This window comes from Pseudonaja textilis, chromosome 7, assembly GCF_049901715.1.
Source record: "Pseudonaja textilis isolate UNSWEBS1 chromosome 7, rPseTex1.2, whole genome shotgun sequence".
NCBI classification, from domain to species: domain Eukaryota; kingdom Metazoa; phylum Chordata; class Lepidosauria; order Squamata; family Elapidae; genus Pseudonaja; species Pseudonaja textilis.
In genome coordinates, this window is record NC_141996.1 from 47,521,320 (window position 1) to 47,545,903 (window position 24,584).

Genomic DNA, 24,584 nt, shown 5'->3' on the forward strand with positions numbered 1-24,584 from the left:
TTAGCAATGGTGTATTATAAATTAAAACTAAGTTTCAATCCAGAACAGCACGTTAGACAGAGTCTCTTGGAAAATCATTTAATATTACCAATCATATAATATAAAGCTGTGCACAAATATGTACATTATGAATTAATATGCAAAAACATTGCTCTATTTTAAAAAGAGACATTACTAAATATTATATACAATAAATACAGTTAGTAAGCGTTATATAAAAAGGAAGGATACTGGATTCCATCCAAATGTTCTCTTCTTTAAAAAAAACCCTTTATATTGTTGAAAATCAGATTCTGCAAGAATATTTATATTTAAGTACCACAACTGTCAGCCCTGGAACCATTTTTCTATTCCCCTCTCTGGCACTTCCAGGGCTGCACAGAGTGTTAGTCGAGCTGTGGGAATGGGATGGGGGAGGAAGAGATAACTGGACGATTGTGGCCATAATAGCATTCTTTCTTATGAGAACTGAGAACTTTCCCACCAGGTGTGAAGAGGTGGGATCTGTGACCAAGTGACACTTGAACTGTGGCCTGATTGGACCATATGATGAGTTGCATGGGCAGGGGGAAAGAGAATTCTACTTTTAACTAAGGGGAAAACTCGAGGGGAGTTTAGAGTCAGGTTTCCCCAGAGGTGCCAATATGACATACCTAATAAATCAATATTTTGAGGAATATGCCTTCCTTGGAGTTTTGATTCCATTGGGTGTGTAACTTGGAACCCTGACATCAACCTTGATTCATCCATGAATCTTCATTCTGTTCATAAAATACAATGTAAGAAATTCATTTGTTACAAGCATGAAGATTAAGGGAAGGTATATATCTTTTAAAATGATACATGTTTATCAATAATTGGACATTTTTATCATTCCAATATATTGCTTTTTTGATTAATTCATAAAATATCACATTTACAGGTAGTCCACAACTTATGCAAAGTTATAATGTATCCTCAAAAGTGACTTATGATGAGGATTTAAAGTTCTTACAACTGCTCCATTTATTCACATGATTGTGTTTTTGGTGCTCAGCAACCAGCCTGCATTCATGGTTGTTTCTGATGTTCTGTGGTCACAGGACCACAACTTACAATATATATATTTTTTGCCAAAAACTGGCATTAGCTTTTGGTTTCCACAAAAAATGGCCAATGTGGACAATGGATTTGCTTAACAACCATGATATTCACTTTAGAACCACCGTATTTGCTTAACAGCTACTGCAAAAAGGTTACAAAGTTGGGTGATAACTCATTGACATAAATTTACACAGCAATGGATCATTATCTAATTATACATCCAACCAAACCTTACACACTCTTTTGTTATGTATGGCAGGTAATAAATAAGATTCAATTTCTTAAAATATGAAATTATGTCTAACCATCTGTCATTGGCAAGCTGTTCCCGTGTTGAAGAAACTCAGCATTGTTTTGTGGGGAGGGGATACCCAGAATGCACTAAGAAGCATGAGTTAAATCACTTACATCCAGGTAATTAATTGGTACCTTTTATAACACCAAAAAATGTTGTGTTGATTAGAAATATAAATTGTAGCTGTAAATACTCCTCCTGATTCACACGGTTGAGGTTATTTTTTATTAAAACAGCATAAAATTCAATTCTAGAAAAGATTAGCTCCACTGTGGCCTGTGTCATATTCTTTATTATCTGGTCTGCATATTCTTTGTAGTAATGAATCTAGAGTGTAACAATATTCATATAAAAAAGATTGGTATAATAACTAATAGTGTAAAATGAAAGGAGAGAGTAAGATCAGGTATATAATCTGTTGAAAAAGGAGACACTATGTCATGGAAAAGACTTTCCAAATATTATTTTGTACATTTACATTATTTGTATTACATATCCTTTAGTAAAAATAGAGATATAAATGAAAACATGTTACTGTTCTTAAGTTACAATGGAAAAAGATACATAAAAACAATCTCTAGACATTTCTCAAGACTGTCCACTATTTTAATAAGATTAGAGAAAAGTGAGTAAGAGAAGAGTAAGAGAAACATAAAAAATGCACCACATGAATAGTGAGAATATTATGCGTAGTTAGCCCTTTCACAATAACATGAACTGCCAGAAGACTCAAAAAAGACAAAATGAACATCACAATATCTGATGGTGAAGAATATCCTAGTTAGCTTTATATTTTATTTTATTTATAAGATTCTATATGCACTGCTCAAAAAAATAAAGGGAACACTTAAACAACACAATGTAACTCCAAGTCAATCACACTTCTGTGAAATCAAGCTGTCCACTTAGGTAGCAATACTGATTGACAATCAATTTCACATGCTGTGAAATTGGAAAGCATAGGCAGGTAGCAAGATATCCCTAATAAAGGAGTGGTTCTGCAGGTGGTGACCACAGACCACTTCTCAGTTCCTATGCTTTCTGGCTAATGGTTTGGTCACTTTTGAATGCTGCTTTCACTCTAGTGGTAGCATGAGACGGAGTCTACAACCCACACAAGTGGCTCAGGTAATGCAGGTCATCCAGGATGGCACATCAATGCGAGCTGTGGCAAGAAGGTTTGCTGTGTCTGTCAGCGTAGTGTCCAGAGCATGGAGGCGCTACCAGGAGACAAGCCAGTGCATCAGGAGACATGGAGGAGGCCGTAGGAGGGCAACAACCCAGAATCAGGACTGCTACCTCTCCCTTTGTGCAAGGAAGAACAGGAGGAGCACTGCCAGAGCCCTGCAAAATGACCTCCAGTGAGCCACAAATGTGCATGTGGCTGCTCAAATGGTCAGAAACAGACTCCATGAGGGTGGTATGAGGGCCCAACGTCCACAGGTGGGGGTTGTGCTTACAGCCCAACACCATGCAGGATGTTTGATATTTGCCAGAGAACACCAAGATTGGCAAATTCGCCACTGGCACCCTGTGCTCTTCACAGATGAAAGCAGGTTCACACTGAGCACATGTGACAGATGTGACAGGGTCTGGAGATGCTGTAGAGAACGTTCTGCTGCCTGCAACATCCTCCAGCATGACTGGTTTGGCAGTGGGTCAGTAATGGTGTGGGGTGCCATTTCTTTAGGAGGCCGTACAGCCCTCCATGTGCTCACCAGAGGTAGCCTGACTGCCATTAGGTACCGAGATGAGATTCTCAGACCCCTTGTGGGACCATATGCTGGTGCGGTTGGCCCTGGGTTCCTCCTAATTCAAGACAATGCTAGACCTCATGTGGCTGGAGTGTGTCAGCAGTTCCTGCAAGACGAAGGCATTGATGCTTTGGGCTGGCCTGCCCGTTCCCCAGACCTGAATCCAATTGAGCACATCTGGGACATCATGTCTCGCTCCATCCACCAACGCCACATTGCACCACAGACTGTTGGGGGATGCTTTAGTCCAGGTGTGGGAGGAGATCCCTCAGGAGACCATCCGCCACCTCATCAGGAGCATGCCCAGGCATTGTAGGGAGGTCATACAGGCATGTGGAGGCCACACACACTACTGAGCCTCATTTTGACTTGTTTTAAGGATATTACATCAAAGTTGGATCAGCCTGTAGTATTTTTTTCCAATTTTGAGTGTAACTCCAAATCCAGACCTCCGTGGGTTGCTAATTTGATTTCCATTGATAATTTTTGTGTGATTTTGTTGTCAGTACATTCAACTATGTAATGAACAAAATATTTAATAAGAATATTTCATTCATTCAGATCTAGGATGTCTTATTTTTGTGTTCCTTTATTTTTTTTGAGCAGTGTATTTGGTGAAAGTGAGTGATCGGCTTCTTTCCCATGAGACAGCAAACTCTAAGGCAGATCCAGTTAAGAGATTATGAACTGAGAGAGACGCATAGAAATTCAACACTGAGTCACAACAAACTTAATCAAATGCATTAATTATTTACCAGCAGTCTATTATACAATGTGTTCAGGCATGAAACTATAACTTCTGCTATCTTCTTATTTATAAACTGTCATAAAATGGTCTGTTTGGCTATGCTATTAAACCTCAGACTTCAAACTCAATAATACAGGGCTGGAAATCTACAATCTACCTGTGGGATTTCAAAAATCTTGTAAAAAGGATCTTTTCAGATTTTGGGGTAACATCATATCTTTTCTTAACTTCTACTGATTGCAGAAAGACAGGAAGAGAAAAAATACAAGTGGCATTGTTCAGACACTTTTCTGATTTGTACTCCATACAACTAAATAGTCTAATTTTCAATGCCACAATGTAATTGTCTCTCAGTACATGTATATATGTATATTCTTAGCATTGTGTTCATGAAAGATGATTGATTGAATTAATTGAAGTTTATTTGTTATGAATTAGCTGGAAACTATTTCTTGAAAGACATGATGGCAAATATATCACATTCAATCCATCAGTCATATAGGAAAGGTTCAGGGCATAAGAGCATTACATTTTAATTTTGATGTCAGGTTTTATTGTTCATAATATTACCTGATAATTTGACTTTAATGATATTTGCCTGACTTCATTTTCCAAACCTATTATACCACAGCTTATATCAATTTACTATATATCTTTTCTTACCCAGCAATTTACTATATATCTTTCCTTACTCCTGCTTCACTTTTACATACTTCACATTTTTCAAAAGGGTAGACACCCCCTGACATTTTGAAAAGTTTTGTAAGCTAATTATTTTAGGATCAAAGCTTTTTAATATATGTCCCTTAGAGTTGAGCTAAAAGCCTGATTAGAGTTTGTAATTCACATAGAAAAGGATGTGGCTTTGATCATGCAATAAGAGCCACCATGTTTTTGATACATACTCTTGCAGAAACCATTGATATTTGCTGATCACTTCAAGCATTGCTAATTTGTTTCCTAAAGGGCTAAAGCCCCATCTTTATGTAAATTTCCCCAGAAACAAATTTGTAAATTTGTTTATCTGGTGCTACAAAATAAACTCAATTCAAAATGCAGTTTAAATATCTCTCCACCTCATCTTAAAATGTGCATATTTTCCCTCACAAGATTTCAGAATCTCTTTCACTGCATATAGATTAATAATAAAAACATTTAGTAGAATGTGTTCAAGATGACTAAAAATATTGTGGAAAAGCCAATCATATGTAACCTGTGTGTCGCTCTTAAATCTAATGATTACACCAGAATTCAAATTGCTGATTCCCGTGGACATCTGCCAGCAAGATACATCCAGCTTCTACCCAATTCATTTTAAACAAACTTGCTGCCAAAACTGTTACCAGATTGGAGACTCTAATGGACAATTTTATATCTTTCTGAACTTTCAAAAAAAAATTATTTCTGAATATTTCTAAATAAATACAGAACATAATAGGCACATACAGTAAGGACATCTATGTAGGGTGGGTGAAGAAAAGCAGAATGAGAAACACAGCAATGAACTGCCATGAACTGCCATGAGTTCAGGGTTTGGGGGGGGGGGGTTGTATTTGCTTTGTGACATCACATGCATTTGTGAAAGAGATGGATCTTGTAGCACAATGGTGCCATGATGCTTTGATGAAATCAGCAATGTCCCGTGAATATCCATATATACAATGACAACAAAAACAAGACAACAATACTGATATCAATGGTGATGAATTTCCTCAGCATTTGGTACAAGTAGTTCAAATCTACATTCTTTGTTGGTAAATATTGTGTAATGTAATATTCTTAGTACAGTGTCCCATGAATCAATTCTACTGTCATTCTTGTCTCAGCATTTTCCTTTTGCACTGGATCTCCAGTTTTCCTCTTTCTGACTGTCTTTCACTAGACTCTCACATCACAATTCACCCCAAATCAAATCCATTGGGCAACGGTTTTGCTGGTTAAATTTACACCAATCAATCTGTTAAACTTTTCTATCTTTTTTCTTTTCCCTTAGCCCATAAACACTCTTTCTGCCAAGTTTGTTCTTTTCTTCTTTCCCTCAGCTGCCTTGTTTCATCTAAAATTGGGCTCCATATTTCTGAACTATTTCTCTCCTTCCTTCCCAAAACTTTCCTTCCTCTGTTCTTGCCTTCATGATTATGGGCTAGGACTGGGACTAGTTAGGAAGCCTAGGAATCACATCATATCTCTTCACAAATCCATATAATAATTTCCAAGATCTATTTCCTGTATGGTGCAGTTTGGCTTACCAGCTAATAATTTTCTTTGCACCAATTCTCCATAATCACTGCAATATAAAAACATTTATTATTCAATGCAACAGTATCTCTAAACAATTCTGTTTACAACAATTTTAAAACAATGACACCGCTATTATCTACAAAACTGCTAAGAATTCATAAAGTGCTACAAAAGTTTTATTTTAAATTATGGACATCTTAAAACTATTTCAAGCATTTCAAAATGGTATGAATATATGGTTATATGTTAAATATTACTACAATCATTCAGGGAAATGTTAAATGTATTATATTTGAAGATCTGAAGTGCGAACTAGAGCTTTTGTAAGGTTTTATCTTCCAATGTGCTCTTTGTATATATAAGCTAGCATTTGATTATGCATGCAAATGTATCTTTTAATACATTTCCAATATGTTTTAAGCCAACAGAGGCTGCAGAAATATATATTTCTGTAAGCATTTATTTTATTACCCAGTAGCATAAATTAATGCTGATAAACCACAATGTTCCAAGCAAGAAATTTCAGTCCAGTGGGAAACTGGTGTAATCTTAGCAAAACTACAGTCTAGCAGCCTTTGTATCCCTAGTGAATTTAGTTGAACAATTCCACCAAGTGAATGCCATTTATAACCCATGATGCCTGTAAGGAAATTAAGTCAAAAATGTTTAAATTATGTGATACACAAAACATAAAGTTTTGGTCCATCCTACTTTGTTTGAGGAACTTATTTGTAAAAATGTTTAAGTGACATTATTTTGACCAGATTTTGGTACATTCACAACTCTATTATTCTATCACATTTGTACAAAAACTGGTCATTTAAATTATTTAAATGGGTTTGAGATATTGATGAATTGAATTGATTATAGAATTTATAACTGAAAAATAAATCAAGGTGCAATTCTTGTACCTGAATCAGATTCTTAACAGATTAAATGTCTGGTCCCAATGATTGGCTCAGATTGGATCCTGCAACATTATCCTGGAAAACATACATTTGCTTCATTTGTGAGGTGATATATTTATCTGAATGTAGATTCATAATATATATATCACATATGTATGTTATTATAGTATTTTCTTTTTATATTGGAAATAGGCCTATTTCTATGTCTATAATTTTTCCATTATAAAAATCTTGAATATATACCATTTATTGCATGTATATTGTAATATTCAGCCTTCCACTTCTAATTTACAACCATCCACTGTAGGCTTTTTAAAACAATTTGTATATTCTTAGAACAAAGCTTTTATAATGAACTTTTAAAACCAAAATTTCATCAGTAATAACAGGAAGTGTGATAATTGCTCTGACTTTGATATAATCATTGAACAAATACTATATGTACTATATAATAATCTTACTGGTGATATTTGCTTAGCAACTGACTAAAATATTTGAAATTGTACTTACTTTGGTTTAAAAGACTTATCAGTTTTAGATAATTGATAGGATTAATGTATTTGTAATAAGTTTTAACTACCAAAATATTTATCAAACATCACAGTTCAGCACTGAGCATGTAATAGATGAATTTCCCTGTAACTGATGTCAGAGGAAGATTTGATTTTATGCATTTGTCTTCTGATTTAGATATTATTCTCTTATATATAGGCTTCCTATTCCACCGCCTCTTACAATGTTAGAGAACACAGTATCAACAGTAAATTTCTTCCAGTTTTGGGGTTCTATAATCTTCCAAGATTTGAAATGAACACCTAACATTAGAACCATCATTAAAAAGGCACAACAAAGAATGTTTATTTCTGCATCAACTCAGAAAGTTCAGACTTTCCCAGGAGCTGTTGACACAGTTCTACAGAGAAATTACTGGGTCTATCATTTGTACTTCTATAACTATCTTGTTTGGTACAGCAACCAAACAAGACAGATACAGACATCAATGGATAGTTAGGATTGCAGAAAAAAACAATTGTAAGCAACCTGCCTTCCATTGAGGACCTGTATAGTGCTTGAGGCAGAAAGTGGGCTAAGAAAATATCTACAGACCCCTCACATCCTGGACATAAACTGTTTCAACTCCTCCCCTGAGTTGGATGCCAAAACAACTAGACACAAGGAAAGCTTTTTCCCTTGCGCTACCACCTGATTCCCACAGTACTGCCTTATGTCTAAGGATATTTACCCACAAAGTATGGTTGTATTACCTTTATCCTTCTCATATTTTCTACTACCTTCTCCTATTGGTATCTTATTATTATATTACTTTGTTGTTGTATGCACATTGAGAACCTATGCGCCGGAGACAAATTCCTTGTGTGTCCAATCACATGGCCAATAAAGTATTGTATTTCTTTTTGATTTACTTTATTAAATAGTTTCCATTTTTTTTGTCATTTGCCTTATCGTATTTTCTTTATCAGTTAAAACAATTAAATAATCTGTTCAGCTTCAGTTTGCATTGCACTATTACGCATGTTAAACTTGTTGCATTTGTTTTTTTTTCATTTAATCTGACTTCATTTTCTTTTTATAAGATTTTACATAGAGAAAATGTTGTCAGACAACTCTTAAAAATGTCTATACCAGGTTCTTGCCATCTGATAGATTTATATAGCATCTTTTGTGACAGCTATGTTTTTGATGGTGACTATCAAACAAAAGATACAATTAGTAAACTATTGAAATGTAATATTCATACTTTTACATCTGCTTATTATTGATTAATATTGTATTATTTAGACATTTGTATTTCTAAATGTTTTGATTTATTTTGTTCTATTGAGTGTAAATGTAATTACTACAATAGTAAACATAATTACTACAATAATGAAGAAAAAAAACCTAACTGAAGCAACAATAAAATAAATTATAAGTAAACCCAGAAAGTATAAACAAAATCAGCAAAGAGCTACCACAATTCCCTTGGGGAAAGGTTACAATTTTTAGATTTTTTTTTAAGGAAAGTAAATAGTATCATGATAAAAGTACGAACTTATAAATAATATGGAGAGATTAGACAAAGAGTTATTTATTCATCTCTTATTGTTAGGAATGAACAACCAGACCCATGTTAGCTTCAACATGCATAATTCAAGCTAACCCCTTTATTATATTGAATTGAATACTTTATATAGCCAAATGTGATTGGACGTACGAAATTTGTCTCTGGTACAGAAGCACTCAGTGTGCATGCAAAGCAACAGAGAGGAAGGACTTGAATTGATAGGGAGACAAAAATGTCAAATCCAGTCTGAACATCTGGCTGACTGTTCAATGAAGCATAATAATACCAATAAAAGGGGGAAGTAAAGAAGATAATGAGAAAGATTAATAATAATACTACAACCCCATTATATGGGTTAATATGCATAGACATTAGGTGTTCAGCAGAGTGATGGCATGAGGGAAAAACTGTCCCTGTGTCTAGGTGCCTTAGCATGCAATGCCCAATAGTGCCATCCTGAAGGAGTTTATGAATTAAAAGAGTTTATGTCCAGGATTATGTGAGGGGTCTGCAAATATTTTCTTAGCCCTCCGTCTGACCCATGCAATGTATCAGGTCTTTTATGGAAGCCAGACTGGTTGAAATTATTCTTTCTGAAGTCTACCTTTTCCATGTATAATATGGAATATCCCCAGTTTGGCAGCCCATTCTTGAAAACAATTAGATAAGGCTTAAGCTAAGAAGTGAGTCAGTGTTATCCATTTTGTGGTTGTGCAGTGATTTTCAGGCTAACTCTGCATTTGATCCCTCCCCCCTGCCAGTCTGGGTGCTTCCCAACACTTTTCATAAATTGCCTAGGCAAAAATGGATGGCAAAAGAAGTTTAATAAAAAATTAAAAAATCTAGTTTTATACTATGAAGCAGAATACATAAATAAAACAAAATATTTCTTCACATTGTTCTTCAAATGTAGGATTTGATCCTACAAGGTAATAGTGAAAGTGTTCTTTGTTAAAAGGGAATTAAACAAATTCATACATGTGTGGATTGATAATACTGTTTATTGAGAAACAAGAATGAGAATATGTTTAACATTCTGCTTGTGATTTTGTTATATGGTTGCCTTCTGTGAAAATAAACATTTCAAATTTAAAAAAAACATAAAATAAAACTTTATACATTGTTATCAACATCAAGACATCTTTTGTATCTCCTTACAGTATATGTATTTACTTATTCCTTTACCATTACATCTTACTCTTGCTATAAGTCAATATCTTTTATCCTTACACATCAATCTTCTCTATGGTATATTTACATGTTGTGGCTCCGGGCTTGGATTCAGCTCCTGTGATTGATATGAGTTCAAGTGAAGAGGTTATGTCAGAACAATTTGAACCAGCCTGGCTTTCTGATTGGACTGATAATCAGGATGAGGAGGTGGACGTGACAAAGGACGACAGACCTGATGTATTAGAATTGTCAGGACCTTTGATCTCCTCTGGTTCTTTATCTGATCAACAGCCGGGAATGGCTGACAGGGAAGTTTTGAGAGAGTCTTCTAGTGGAGATGAAAACTTGGAAAATTTGTGGTTAAATGTAAAAAATAGAAGACGGTTGAAAAGGCAAAATCAGCTGAAGAAAATGAGAAGAGCAAGTCAGTAAATTAGCACGTTGCCTTAATGGGTATAAAAGGACACAGCTGGGCTGGTGCATTTTCGCCAGGAACAAAATGTCTATTTGAGTGAGGACGTTACAGCAAAGAGCTCTGAGGTTGAGGATTTATTGCCAGGACTGGTTTGCCGGACAGAGTAAGACTTATGCTGTGGTTTCTGCCAGCCGTTATTTATTAAGACTTTTTCACGTTTGATTTAGTTGTGAAGCGACTGCTTTCCGTTTTGTTTGTTGAATTTCGAAGGGGAGTCATAACATTTACATATTTACATATTCCCTCATTCTTTTCCTAATTGCCATTTTATTTTATTTTTATTTCTAAACCATTCATACCAGGCATCCCAGGCCCTATAGTAAATTGAATCTTCTCTGTCTTTTATTTTCATTGTTAGCCTGTCCATCTCTATACAATCTATTATTTTTTTATAACCATGCCTTCTGATGGAACCCCTTTTTCTTTCCAGAGTTGTGCATACGAAATCCTTGCAGCTGTTAATATGTTAATATGATATGTCTATCTGTTTATTGAATTTTGTGTTATTATACCTAATAAAAAAGTTTCCGGATTAAATTCAATTTCCTGATTTGTGATTTCTTTTAGCCATTGTCTAATTGTATTCCAATATTTTTTCACCTCCTGGCATGTCCACCAGGTATGGAAATAAGTGCCTTTTTCTTTTCCACATTTCCAACAGTTGGGTCTGAGTTAAACATTTTTGCCAGTCTAGCGAGAGGAACGTGCCACCTGTAGAACATTTTATATTGATCTTCCCTGTATGCTGTAGATGTAATTAATGTATAATTTAATACCCACATTCTCTCCCAATTTTCCAGGTCTATATTATGGCCAACATTTTTCGCTCATTCCACCATCGTCTCTTTGACCACCTCCTCTTCCATTTAAAATCTAGTAGAAGGTTATATGTTCTTGAGATCATTTTCTTTTCCATTTCTTGTAGAATTTTATCTAATTGATGCTTTTCCATGAAGAAACCAAATTGTTCTTTGTCCTTTTTGTATCTCACCTGAATTTGCATGTATAGCCACCAATCTATTTTTATATTTTGTTGGTGTAATTCTTGTCTCATTTTTAATCTTCCTTGTGTATCTAATAAGTCTTTATAAATCTTCTTTTCTCCCAGATCCATTGCGTTTGGGTAGATTTGTGCTTCCATAGTTGACAACCAGTTCGGTATTTTAGTATAATGGTTCTTTTTAATCTTGTTCCACATCCAAATTAATGAATCTCTAATCATATGTCTCTGAAAATATGTATTCTGTTTACATTTCCCATCCCATAGAAAACAATGCCACCCTCTCTGCAAGTAGTGACCCTCTATCAACAATACTCTTCTATTTTCCAGGTTGATCCAATCTTTAATCCATACCATAGTTGCAGCCTGGTAATACATATCCCAGTCAGGGAGTCCAAAGCCTCCCCTTTCTCTTTTGTCCTGTAACAATTTCATTTTTATCCTGGCTTTTTTCCCATCCCAAACAAATTTAATTATTATTCGATCTAATTCTTCAAAAAAGGTTTTATCCAATCTTATTGGTACAGTTTGAAAAAGATATAGTATTTTTGGTAAAGTAGACGTTTTAATTGCCGCAATTTTTCCCAGTAATGATAGGTGTAATTTCCCCCACATTTCTTTTTTTTTAATTTTATTGGTTTTTAAAACAAACATAAACAAACAAAACATAAAAACATCAAGCCATCTTCCATACATATACATACAGTGTGCCGGTTGGCTTACAAATTTTTTTGTGCTTCCATTTCGTAGTCTTCAATTACAATTACGTTGTATATAATCTCATATTTTCAATTAAAAATTAAATACATTAATATTATTAATCAATCATTTGACTATACTTTTATTCATTCATGTTTTATGAAATAATCATATTTTACTTGATTTGTTTTATGACAGTTCATATTATCATCCCAAATCTATCCTAGAATCATTTTGTAGATATAATAAGAAAAGAATACATCTTTATATATTTATTATTTTCTAAAAGTCTACATATTTCATTACTATATTTTATTGTCTAACCATTGATAGAATAGATCCCAAATTTTATAAAATTGTTTATCATCTTGTTCTCTAATTTCAAATGTCAATCTACTCATTTCAGCACATTCCAATATTTTCTTAGTAATTTTCTCCTGTGATGGTGTTTTCTCATTTTTCCAGTTTTTAGCAAATACAATTCTAGCCATTGTTAATACATTTACAATCAGGTATTTCAAGTATTTACTATATATTTCAGGTAAAATTCCCAATAAAAATATCTCTGGTTTCAAATCTATATGTTTTTTTGTCATTTTTTCCAACCACGTGTGGATTTTAGTCCAGTATTTTTTGGCATCCACACAAGTCCACCACATGTGGTAATATGAGCCAGGTGTCTGATGACATTTCCAACATTTTTCAGATTTGTTCTTGAACATTCTTGCTATTCTTGTTGGGGGAAAATGCCACCTGTAAAACATCTTATACAGATTTTCTTTATATGCTGTTGACATTGTCATTTTATAATTTTGAGACCACAATTTTTGCCATTTCTCTAGATCAATCCCATATCCAAAATTCTTCCCCCAAGCATAGTTTCTTTAACTTGTTCTTCTTCTAGTTTAATTTCTAATAAATATCCATACAATTTTTTAATCACCTTTTCATAAGTACCTGTCAAAATCTTATCTAAGTCAGTCAGTTTATCATAGAAACCTTGTGTTTTAGAATCTTTATAATACCTTGAATGTATTTGCGCATATGAAAACCAATTCATCTTTATACCTTGTTCCTCTAGTTTTTGAATAGATTTAAGTTCACCCTTTTCATTCAATATTTCACCATATCTAACTGTTTGTTCCTTTTTGTATATTATAGGATAAGAAAATGCTTCAATAGTCAATAGCCAGACTGGAATTTTCAAATAACATTGTCTTTTAATCTTCTCCCAGTTTAACCACAGAGACTCCCGTCTATAATGTTTTCTAAAATACCCCTGTGTTTTAGTTTGTTTATACCATAAAAAAGTATGCCACCCCAACAACAGATCATGTCCTTCTAATGTCAACAATCTAGTATTTCTTAATGTTATCCATTCCTTAACCCACATCAAATTTGTAGCTTGATAATACAACTCCCAATTAGGCAAACCAAATCCTCCTCTAATTCTAGCATCTTGCAAAAGTTTTAACTTTATTCTCACTTTCTTACCTTGCCATATATATTTCAACACAATTTTATTTAAATCTTCAAAGTAATCTTTTCCAAGCCTAATTGGAATTGTTTGAAACAAATATAAAATTCTGGGTAATATATTCATCTTGATTGTTGATATTCTCCCTATTAATGACAGTTGTAAATTTTCCCATTTCGTCAAATCTAGCACTATCTGCTGTTTAAGTTTGATATAATTATTCTCTTTTAGTGTACTGCATCTTGCTTTCAAGTATATCCCCAAGTACTTGATCTTATTCATGACCTAAATTTTCAATAGGTCTGCCAGTTCTTCCTTTTGTCTTGATAGCATATTCTTTGTCAAGATCTTTGTCTTATCTTTATTTATTTTCAAACCAGCCACCTTTCCATATGTCTCTATCTTTTCTATCAATTTTGATGCTGTTCCTAGTGGGTCTTCTAAGATGAAAACCAGATCATCTGCAAATGCTTGCAGCTTAAATTCTTCCTTTTTGATTTTCATTCCTTTTATATTCTTTTCATCTCTAATATTTCTGTTTAGCACGTCCAAAGTTAACACAAACAACAAAGGTGATAGTGGGCACTCCTGTCTTGTTCCTTTTCTTATATTGATAGAGTCTGACAGTTCTCCCTCTATCATTACCTTTGCCGTTTGCTTATGATATATATCTTCTGTTGCTTGAATAAATTTTCTAGCAAAGCCCATCTGTTCCAGCAGTAATAACTTTAATCGCCAATTCACATTATCAACTGCCTTCTGTGCATCTAGAAATATCAGAGCCATTTGTTTTTCAGGATGTGCCTCGTAGTATTCCAAAGTGTCTAAGATTACTCTCATATTGTCTTTAATTTGTCTCTTTGGCAGAAATCCATTTTGATCAGGATGGATAAAATTATTTAAATATTTTTTAAGTCTTTTTGCCAATATTGAAGCAAAAATTTTATAATCTGCGTTTAGTAGAGAAATAGGTCTATAGTTCTTGATTTGTAATGGATCGGCCTCCTCTTTTGGAATAAGTGTAATATAGGCTTCTGACCATGATTTAGGTATCTTCTTCTTTAACATAACTTCATTCATAACTTCTAGCAATGGAAGATTCAATGATTCTTGTAATGTTTTATAAAATTCTGCCGGAAGTCCATCTGGGCCTGGTGCCTTTCCATTATTTTGCTTCTTGAGTTATATTGCTTTATAACATTGTTTCAATCTCTTTAGGTATCTGGGGTAAATTAGCATTCTGTAAGTACTGTTTAACTCTTTCCTCATCAATATTCTCTTGTGTGTATAGTTTACCATAAGAGTCTCGAATGATTTCCTTCTTCTCTTTACTACCATAGCAAACTTGGCCTTGGTCATCTATTAATTGCAATATTTTCTTTGATTCTTTCTCCTTTCTCAATTTGTATGCTAGCCATCTACCTGGTTTATTTGAATCTTCAAAGTAGTTCTGTTTGGCACGTCTAATTTTCTGTGCTAATTCTTCTTTTTCTATTAGACCCATTTTATGTTTGACTATATCCATTTTTAACTTAATGTCCTTTTTCTGTGGCATTTTCTGTAGCTCTTTTTTAATTCCTTTATACTCATCCTCTAATGCCTCAGAGGCTAATCTTTTCATAGTATTTCTTTTCCTTGTATAGTCTATTTTCAAGCCTCTGGCATATGCCTTCATTGTATCCCATATATTCTGGATTGATGTATCTTCTTTTTTGTTTTCTCTAAAGAAAAGGGGCAGTTCTTTCTCCATTCACTGTGTGAAGTCTTTTTCCTTTAAAATAGTTTTATTTAACATCTATCTAGATCTTCTTCTTTGTCCTTTCCATTTAATTGTCGTTGGATTGTGATCTGCCCAAGTACTTGTTTCAATATTTATTTCTTGAATATTAGTTAACAATTCTGTTGACATTCATATCATATCTATTCTGGACCATGATTAATGTCTATTTGAGTAGAAGGTGTATTGTTTAGTTTTAGCATTTCTTTCTCTCCATGTATCTTTTAAGTTTATTTCATCTACCATTTTAAAAAATGGTAGATGGACTTAGGGAGAGTCTTTCTGTTTTGCTTTATTGTTTTCTGTTTATTGTCTACTATTCCATTAAAATCTTCCATCATAACTATATTAGCATAGTCCAGTTCAATTATTTTCATATGTAATTTTTTATAAAATTCTTCTTGATTGTCATTCAGGGCATAGATTGCAATCAGGAGTGTTTTCGTATTATTGTCCATTATTTCCATCATTAGTATTCTTCCATCGTCATCAGTATAAATCAATTTCTCTGGGATGGTCTCTTTAATATATAAAACCACTCCTCTTCTCTTGCATTGTGTCAAGGAAGTAAATATTTTCCCTAATTTTGGCTGTATCAACAATTGTTCATACTGCTTTTTAATACGTACTTCTTGTAGGCAGATTATATGAAATTTTAATTTCTCTAATTTATGGAAGGTTTTCCTTCTTTTAACCGCTGAATTAAGTCCATTTATATTAATTGTAATCAATTTTTTCTCTTCCATGGTTATATTTTGTAGTTAGGTTTGACAGCTCTCGTGGATCTTGGTTCACGTTGTTCTTTGGCTTCCTCCTTTCCACCTACTACACCTTCTTCTTTTTCAGTCGTCATTGGAATTCAATTAGTGAAATTTCTTTTTTTGTCTCTTCCTCTTTCCCTCTGAAAAATTCTGTGTAAAATGATTCACCTTTCTCAACTGAGTCAATTCTATATCTCTGTTCTTGCCATGTGAACATTAAACCTTCTGGAATCAGCCATCTATAATTCACCTCTTTTTTAAGTAGCAATTTAGTCAAGAATCGGTATTCTCTTCTCATCTCTCTCACTCTTCTGAGCACTTGTTTCAAGACCACAATCTCCTTGTCTTTGTATTTCAATGTTTTCTCTCTTGCCACTTGCAATATTTGCATCTTAATGGCTTTATTTGTAAATCTGGTGTGAACTTCTCTTGGTAAGCTATTTCTCATTGCATATCTTGTGAAGACTCGATAGACCTCATCTATTTCATCCATCATCTTCTCTTCAGTTATTTCCAAAGCTTCAGACAATATTTCTATCATTATCTCAGCTAGATTTTGTCCTTTTTCTTCCTCTATGTTTTGGAATCTAAGATAAAATTCTGATCTGTCCATCTCCCATCTCAGCATACCACTTTTATCTTGCTCAACCACAGTTAATCTGTTATCGATGTCTCCAATCTTCTTGTCTCTTTCTTTATCTTCCTCTTCAATTTTTTGGAGTCTCTCATCATACTTCATCATCATTTGTTGGATGTTCTCCACTTTTTCATCAGTTTTCCCTGTTCTTTGTTCAATGTTCTCTATTCTCTTTTCAATATTCTCTGATCTTGTCTGGATATTTTGAATTCCTTGCATAATCATCTGCAGGGTCACTTTTTCTTGTTCTTTTTCTTGCCTTAACATTGTCTGTATTGAACGTTGTCCTCCAGATGGTGGAGAGGAAGAAGTAGAAGTTCAAGAACCAGGAGCTGTTAATTTCCTACTCATTTCAAGCAATTCAAAATCTTCAGGTTCTTCTAGACCTTAATCCAACTGTGAAATAACCAATTGCAGTTCCAAATAAAAATAGTAGGAAAAAAGAAGCCAAATAGTAATAATAATAATAATAATAAATATTCAGCTTCTTGTATACCGTAATCCAATCAATTGGTTAAATAACAGTAAAAATTCAAAAATGAAGGAAAAGACCATAAACACACACAAAAAAAGAAAAAGTGATAAAATCCTAAAAAAGATGGAAAAGTGAAGAATAAAAAGCTAAAAAAAGAAAGGAAAAATTCTTCAGGTTCTTCAACACCTTAATCCAATTAAGAGGTCTCAAATATAAAAGGATGCATAAGAGAAAAAAAAGAAGGCCAGAAAAAAAAAAAGGAAAGACAAAAAATGGAAAGACAAAAATACCAGGAAGGGAGAGAGAGAGAGAAAAAGGCTACTCCCTTAAAAAGAAAGTGAAAGGAATTCTAAAGCTTTTCCTTTAAAAAAATAAAAAGCAAGGATAGAAATTTAACTTCCAAAGACAAGAAAAAAAAAAAACAAAGACAAGTTCTAAAGAGCCAAAAATCCAAATACCTATAACAAAAAATAAACTGATGAGGAAGGGTAGCACAGCTTAGAAAAAATAAAAAGAGCACACTGCACTTTGTTTAATTATCCAAGGCTCTTGTTATAACTCTCTTCTCCAGAGTCTTATCACCTTTTTTTTCTATAAACTTCAACACCAGACTCTAGATGTTGATAGAAACCGAGAAGAGCACCTGCAATAATACTCTCCCATGCTGTTCCCTCTATCTTATCAAACAGGCAATGTCCTTGAAAAGAAGTCTCAGTTCTTTCTCAGCTTTGTCTGGTCAAAAGAGAAATAGAATATTTCCAAGCCTCTAGTTGGCAGTGTTACAAAGTTTCTTTTACTTTCACTTTCCCCCTCCTTTTTCAAGCAGAATATAATAAGAATTAATTAAAAAAAGAAAAAGATATTGAAAAATATAAATAAAAGGGAGTCTCTGGCTTAAAATATTATAAAATCAAAAAGGAGAAAAAGAATAGATGAAAGAAAGAAAATAGATGAAAGAAGAAAAAAAATCAATCCAGTTTCAAAATATAAGATCATGTGTAGAAAATCCAGCAATAAAAGAAATAAAAAAAAATAGTACTTTGACATTCCTGTCACCACTTAATCACTTCTGTCAAAACTTTTACAGATTCTTTCTTTTCCTTAGGGTGTCCTTTCAAATCATAGAATAAAGAAAAAGTTCTCACCAAACCGGCACACTCTCTCTTTCAGTTCTCTTTCGTTTCGGAGCTGTCCCAACTTCAGCAGCTTTAATGGCTGCCTCTTTGCCACTGGCAAAAAGAGCTTCTCCTGGATCTACCAGGGACTTTGCGATATCCCTGGGATCGACAGGATGCGCTCTTTACATTCACCGTCTCTTCAGAATGGTTTATATCCAATTGGACTGTCCAGGAGCAAAGGTATCGGCAGAGATCTCAGACTTCCAAGATCGCATGCTGTATCATCATGATGCCAGCTCCCCCCTCCTCCCCCACATTTCTAATTCTTTTTTAATTTGTATTATTAATTTGTCGTAATTATCTTTTTTGATTGAAGAACATCTTGCTGTTAACCAAATGCCTAAATATTTTACCTTTTTCACACTTTGCATTCCCAATTTTCCTTCTAATTCTTTTTTTGCTTATCTTTTAAATTTTTAGTCAATAATTTTGTTTTGTTTTTATGTATCTTAAGGCCTGTCACCTTGCTGAATTCCTCTATTTCCTTTATTAATTTTACTCCTGTATCCTCTAGATCTTCCAGAAAAAATACTATATCATCGGCAAATCCCTATACCTTATAATGCTCCTTTGATTTTTTTATTTTTCCTAATGTTTTCCAATACGTTTTCTAAGGTAAGGATGAAGAGAAGGGGTGACAGTGGAAATGTTTTCGTTCTATCACCATTCAGTATTACACTGGCCATCTGTGTCATATAAATTGTCAAAATCACTTTGATAAATTTATTTCCAAATTGCTTACTTTTTAATTGTTGTATTCTAAACTGCCAGCTTACAATGTCGAATGCCTTTTGCACATCGAGGAAGACCATTGCCAATTGTTTTTCCTGGTTTGCTTCATAGTATTCTATTATATTCATTACCATTCTGGTATTATTTTTTATTTGTCTATTCAGTAAGAATCCGTTTTGGTCACTATAAATGATCTGGTTCAGGGTTTTTTTTTTAATCTTTCTGCCATTATGGACATAAATATTTTATAGTCAACATTTAAGAGAGATATGGGTTTGATAGATTTTGATTGCCTTTGATAATAGACTTTGATTAGCCTTTGATATTAGTGGTGTTTCTATTAGATTTGTGCAAAGTAATGCAGCTGTGAAGATATAGTTATTTTCTTTGTCACTGCAAAGAAGTATGCAACTGTTGTCCACAAAGCAATTCAAGGGACCTCATACTGTTTCAGGTCAGGTGGTAGAAGAAGGCTGAAGGAGTCTGTAAAGCAGAAGAATATGAAGATCTTGGTTGTTTCACTTGGTTCTTCGAAGCAGGAGGCCCATATATTGCTTCACAAAGTGACTTCAAAAGGGAAAGCCATGCCGGCTAAAAAATTTTAGGAATTGAAATTGCAAAGTTGAGAAAGAGTAATCTACATCCCACACTTCCACTCCCTGTCAGCTGTTCCTCCTTTCCCTCGGAGTCAGTCTCCACCAGGGGCATGACATACAACATGTTCATACCAGTGTAATATAATATAATATTACATACTTAGGTATATGGGAATGTGTGTTAGTTATTACTTATTTGGGTTTAGGGATTCTATTTCTTTCATTTATTGAGTTATTGAGGTGTATTTTATGGTTTTTTTGTGGTGGAGCTGCACCAAGGGAGTCTCATTTCGATTTCATTGTATACATGTTGTGCATTGACAATAAACGTTTGATTTATTAGTGGTCAAAGAATGCTCATTTACATATTCCTATATCTGAATCCCCACCCACCACAATCTTCAATCTCTTGTTCTTATATTATAAACTGGCACTATTTTGAAATTTAAGGGTGTTAGATTTTTTTTATCTTTATTTATCTATTTGGTACCATAACAGAGGCTCTGTCTCTAGACAAAATGTTAACACAAAATAAACAGTGATTACATTCCAAACCTTTTTAGGGGTACTATATGGATTTGAAGTCCCTAGATAATATTTTAGTCATAAGATGGTTAATAGGATTGCAACATCATAATACTTTCATATTTTCATTGAAATTGTACTTTAAAAAATGAACTAGCAGTTTGAATGTTCTCAGAAATTTTTTTAAAGCTTCTGAATTAAGACATCATAGTCAATTTCTGGCATAGAAGGCATTTTATTGCTTTTACAAATGAGGCCATTAAACATAAAACAAATGATGAATTTACCTAGAGAGAAACATTAATGTCGGCATTTATAATTATATAGTGTGGGTTTTCTCGGAGATTATGGCACATTCCATTATTACTCTATGCATAGAACACTAAAAACATTTTTAAAGTTTTGTAAATCATCCAATAAAATATTGTAATATCTGTTATCCAAACATGAAAATATCAGACATTCCATTTCATTGTAACCATCTAGTATTGTACATATTGTATGACAACTGGCAGATAGAGCAAGAAAAATTCACATTACAACCCAAATCTTACCTGTATATTCAGTCATCAATTTTCAGAGCTTAATTTAGTGGCTGGAAATGTTCATACTTTTCTGAATTGGAAAACAGGAATGAACAGAATGTAAATAAGCTTTTTTTTAACCACCAATGCCATGAGGACTAGATCATAGGCTTTGGGAGAAGTTGGAGTGATGTCAAAATGATGCATGCAAAGTCAATTGCTCCCCTTGCCAATACTCACATTCTAGAGATTAGTAAATAGAGAAATCCAAATATCCATTTTGCATGAAGAGCACATAAAGAGTACGAGATCTTGAATGCAGTAAAGATAAGTTAACTCCTAAGGAGAGATGAGTCTTTGGTAAATATCAATAAGATTTACATTTCAAATGAACTTCAATTGTCTTTATTTATCTCTGGATCACAGGATGCTGGACATCTCTCCACACATGAGCATATTAGTTTAGTCTGGAGAGTTTGGTAGTAAATGAATGTTCTTGATTGGCTGTAGTGGTACAAAGAAATAATTTGAGAATATGGGAAAACAAAGAGAGTGTCATAACTCTTACTATCTTCTTTCTTGGACTGTTCTGCAGAGTAGGAGACAGGGAAATTTAAATAAAGCTAAATTGATGCAGCAAATCCCGTTTCCAAATCAGGACACAAGACCACAAAAGGTTGGAGAGTACAGGTGTTTATTTTGCGCAAAGCGTTCAGAGCATTCACATGACAAATTCTGAACCCCCATCTATTCCTGAAACATTGCTTTTATATCCAAAATGACATCAACTAGAATCTGGGCGTTATTCTTAACACTATTCACCTAATAAGGACGGTTATACATATTTCTATTACATGTTTCTTCATATGGATTATAATAGAGGAAATAAAAAGTTCATTTCAAAGTTCATTTCAGAGTACATTTCAGAGTTTCCAGTTATCTTACACCATTTGGTTTTTTTTCCACATTTCGCCCTTGTTTACAGCTATGTGGTGAGCTTTAGTTCCTCAGTACAGTTGGAATATAGGAAGTTACAAACGTTTCTTAATATGACTCTCTACAGGAAGCTACAGGTATTTCTTAATATGGCTTGCTCATAGTAACAGAATAATGTTTTAGATATTTTTATATGAAAGATATATTTCATCCCTGTTCTTCCCCCGCTTCAAAATAAATAATAAAGGGAAAAGTAAGCTCCCATTTCAGCAACAATTTGGAAAACAATGGTTCTTGCATGACAGATTATTTCCTTTTTGTCCCACTTTATTGTTCTCTTGGATTTTCAAATAAATGTCAGTGGTTTTGAAATCTTGAGAGTGAAATGCACACCATACTTTAAATTAAAAAGTGCATGAAATGCAAATTCAGTAATTACTTTTTATTTCTGAATCAATTTGCATTGCCAGAGTAGGTGCCTGAAATCATGGGTTCATTTATTATTTTAATTATGTACTATTTTCAACATTTTTTAAGGATAACTTAATTATTTTGGTTAAACAATGATGGCTGAAATATAGTAATCAAGTTCATAATATTATGACAACCATCAGGTTTCAGGCATGAAACTAAGAATGTTGATATATATCATTACAGACTGCTTTTACTTCTAGATAAATCTTCATTTCATTTTCCCATAAACATCTTGCAAATATCTTTGTAACATTGTTGCGATAATTTGGGTCTTCATAATAATTTTCCCATATGCCAAATCAGTGTTACATTTTGGCAACTCCACTTCTATCTGTTTTCTATTTATCAAGAAAAATTTGGACTAAAAATTCTGTTATTTGTTCTGAAAAGAAAATAGGATATTCTTCTGAATATTCATATAAAGTGGATAGTTTATTCAACAGTCATAGATTCTTGTTCAAGGAATTTAAATTCTAAAGTTTATGGAAAGCTATTCCATATCTAATTATAAATACAGTGTAGGAGATTATTCATTATTCTTTGCCTCTTGGATTTGTTTCTAACCATTTATGCTTAATTACATTTAATTTCTATCAGTTAATAAATGTTTTCATATAACGTTTTAAATATGCTTATAGGTTCCTATTTTCATAGCAGGCTTTTTATTCAAACAATGTTGTATTCTTATAATACAAAAATAAAGGAAATATTTTATCAATTGTTAAGGTTTCGTATGTAAAAATTTTGCTTAAATAACAATAAACAGTATGTAGAGATATTTAAAATAATTTAATTACAATATAATAGGTAACATTTATTAATATAATATAGTTTCCTAACTTTACTTTCTAGCAGGTAAAGGTTTCCCTACCAGGCCTAGCAAAGAAATGTTAATTTTATTTTCAACTTTTCTATAATACAGTTAAAAAATGCTGAAATCTGTATGCTGAAAAATGCTGAAATAATAATCATTATTTCATAAATATATATCACAATATAGAATTTAATAACAGTTGTATCACTTTCTCCTTATTTTATACCATCTGCACCTATAAAATTGTATTTTCTTAATGTACAGAAAGGATAACACAGCAAGATAAGGCCCCCCACCCCCCCCCCCCCCCCCCCCCCCCCCCCACCCCCCCAAAAAAAAAAAAAAAAAAAAAAAAAAAAAAAAAAAAAAAAAACCCACCCCCAAAAACAAAAAAAAAAAAAAAAAAAAAAAAAAAACCCCAACAAAACACACCAAAAACACCCCAAAAAAAACCAAAACCCACCCCCCCCCCCCCCCCCCCAAAAAAACCAAACAACCACCAACCCCCAAAACCCCCCCCCCAAAAAAAAAAAAAAAAACGAAAAAACCACCCCCCCCAACCCAAACCAAAACAAAACAAAAACCACAAAAAAAAAAAAAAAAAAAAACCCCCCCCCAACCAAAAAAACAAAAACAAACAACCCCCCCCCCCCAAAAAAAACCCCCCCCCCCCAAACCCCACCACCAAAACCCAAAAAAAAAAAAAACCCCACACACAAAAAAAAAAAAAAAAAAAAAACCCAAAAACAAAAAGGGGAAAAAACAAGAAAAACCCAAAAACAAAGGGGGGGCCCGCCCAAAAACCCCCAAGGGCCCCCCCCCCAAAAGCAAAAAAAACCCCCCCCCACCCCCCCACCCCCCCAAAAAACCCCCCCAAACCCCCCCCCCCCCCCCCCCCCCCCCCCCAAACCCCCCCCGCCCAAACCCACCCCCCCCCCCAAAAACAAAAAAAACCCCCCCCACCCCCAACCACAACCCCCAAACCCCCGCCCCCCCCCCCCCAAAAGGCAACCCCCCCCCCCCCAAAAAAAACAAACAAAACAAAAAAACCCAAAAAAAAAAAACCAAACACCCCCGAACCCCCCGACTATTTCAGCATCACAGAAAGTTGTCTACTTCAGGACATTTTCTTAGTGCTTAAATTAAGTCTGCATTTATCATTCTCCAAGACACCAGTAAGCCTTTTAGCCTATTATGCTGCCAATTTTCAATTCACATGCACTGCAATAACCTTGAA

General features: G+C 33.9%; 1 long non-coding RNA gene across 1 annotated transcript in view; it reads right to left on the reverse strand.

Moving 5' to 3' along the window:
* Positions 1-252: 252 nt before the first annotated feature.
* Positions 253-24,584, reverse strand: part of LOC148125329 (uncharacterized) — a 115,963-nt gene continuing 91,631 nt past the window's right edge. Inside the window, exons 2-3 of the long non-coding RNA XR_015744428.1 lie at positions 654-761; positions 253-293 (exon numbers count right to left, since the gene is read on the reverse strand). This is a non-coding gene — a long non-coding RNA (uncharacterized LOC148125329). The remainder of the gene's footprint in view (positions 294-653; positions 762-24,584) is intronic.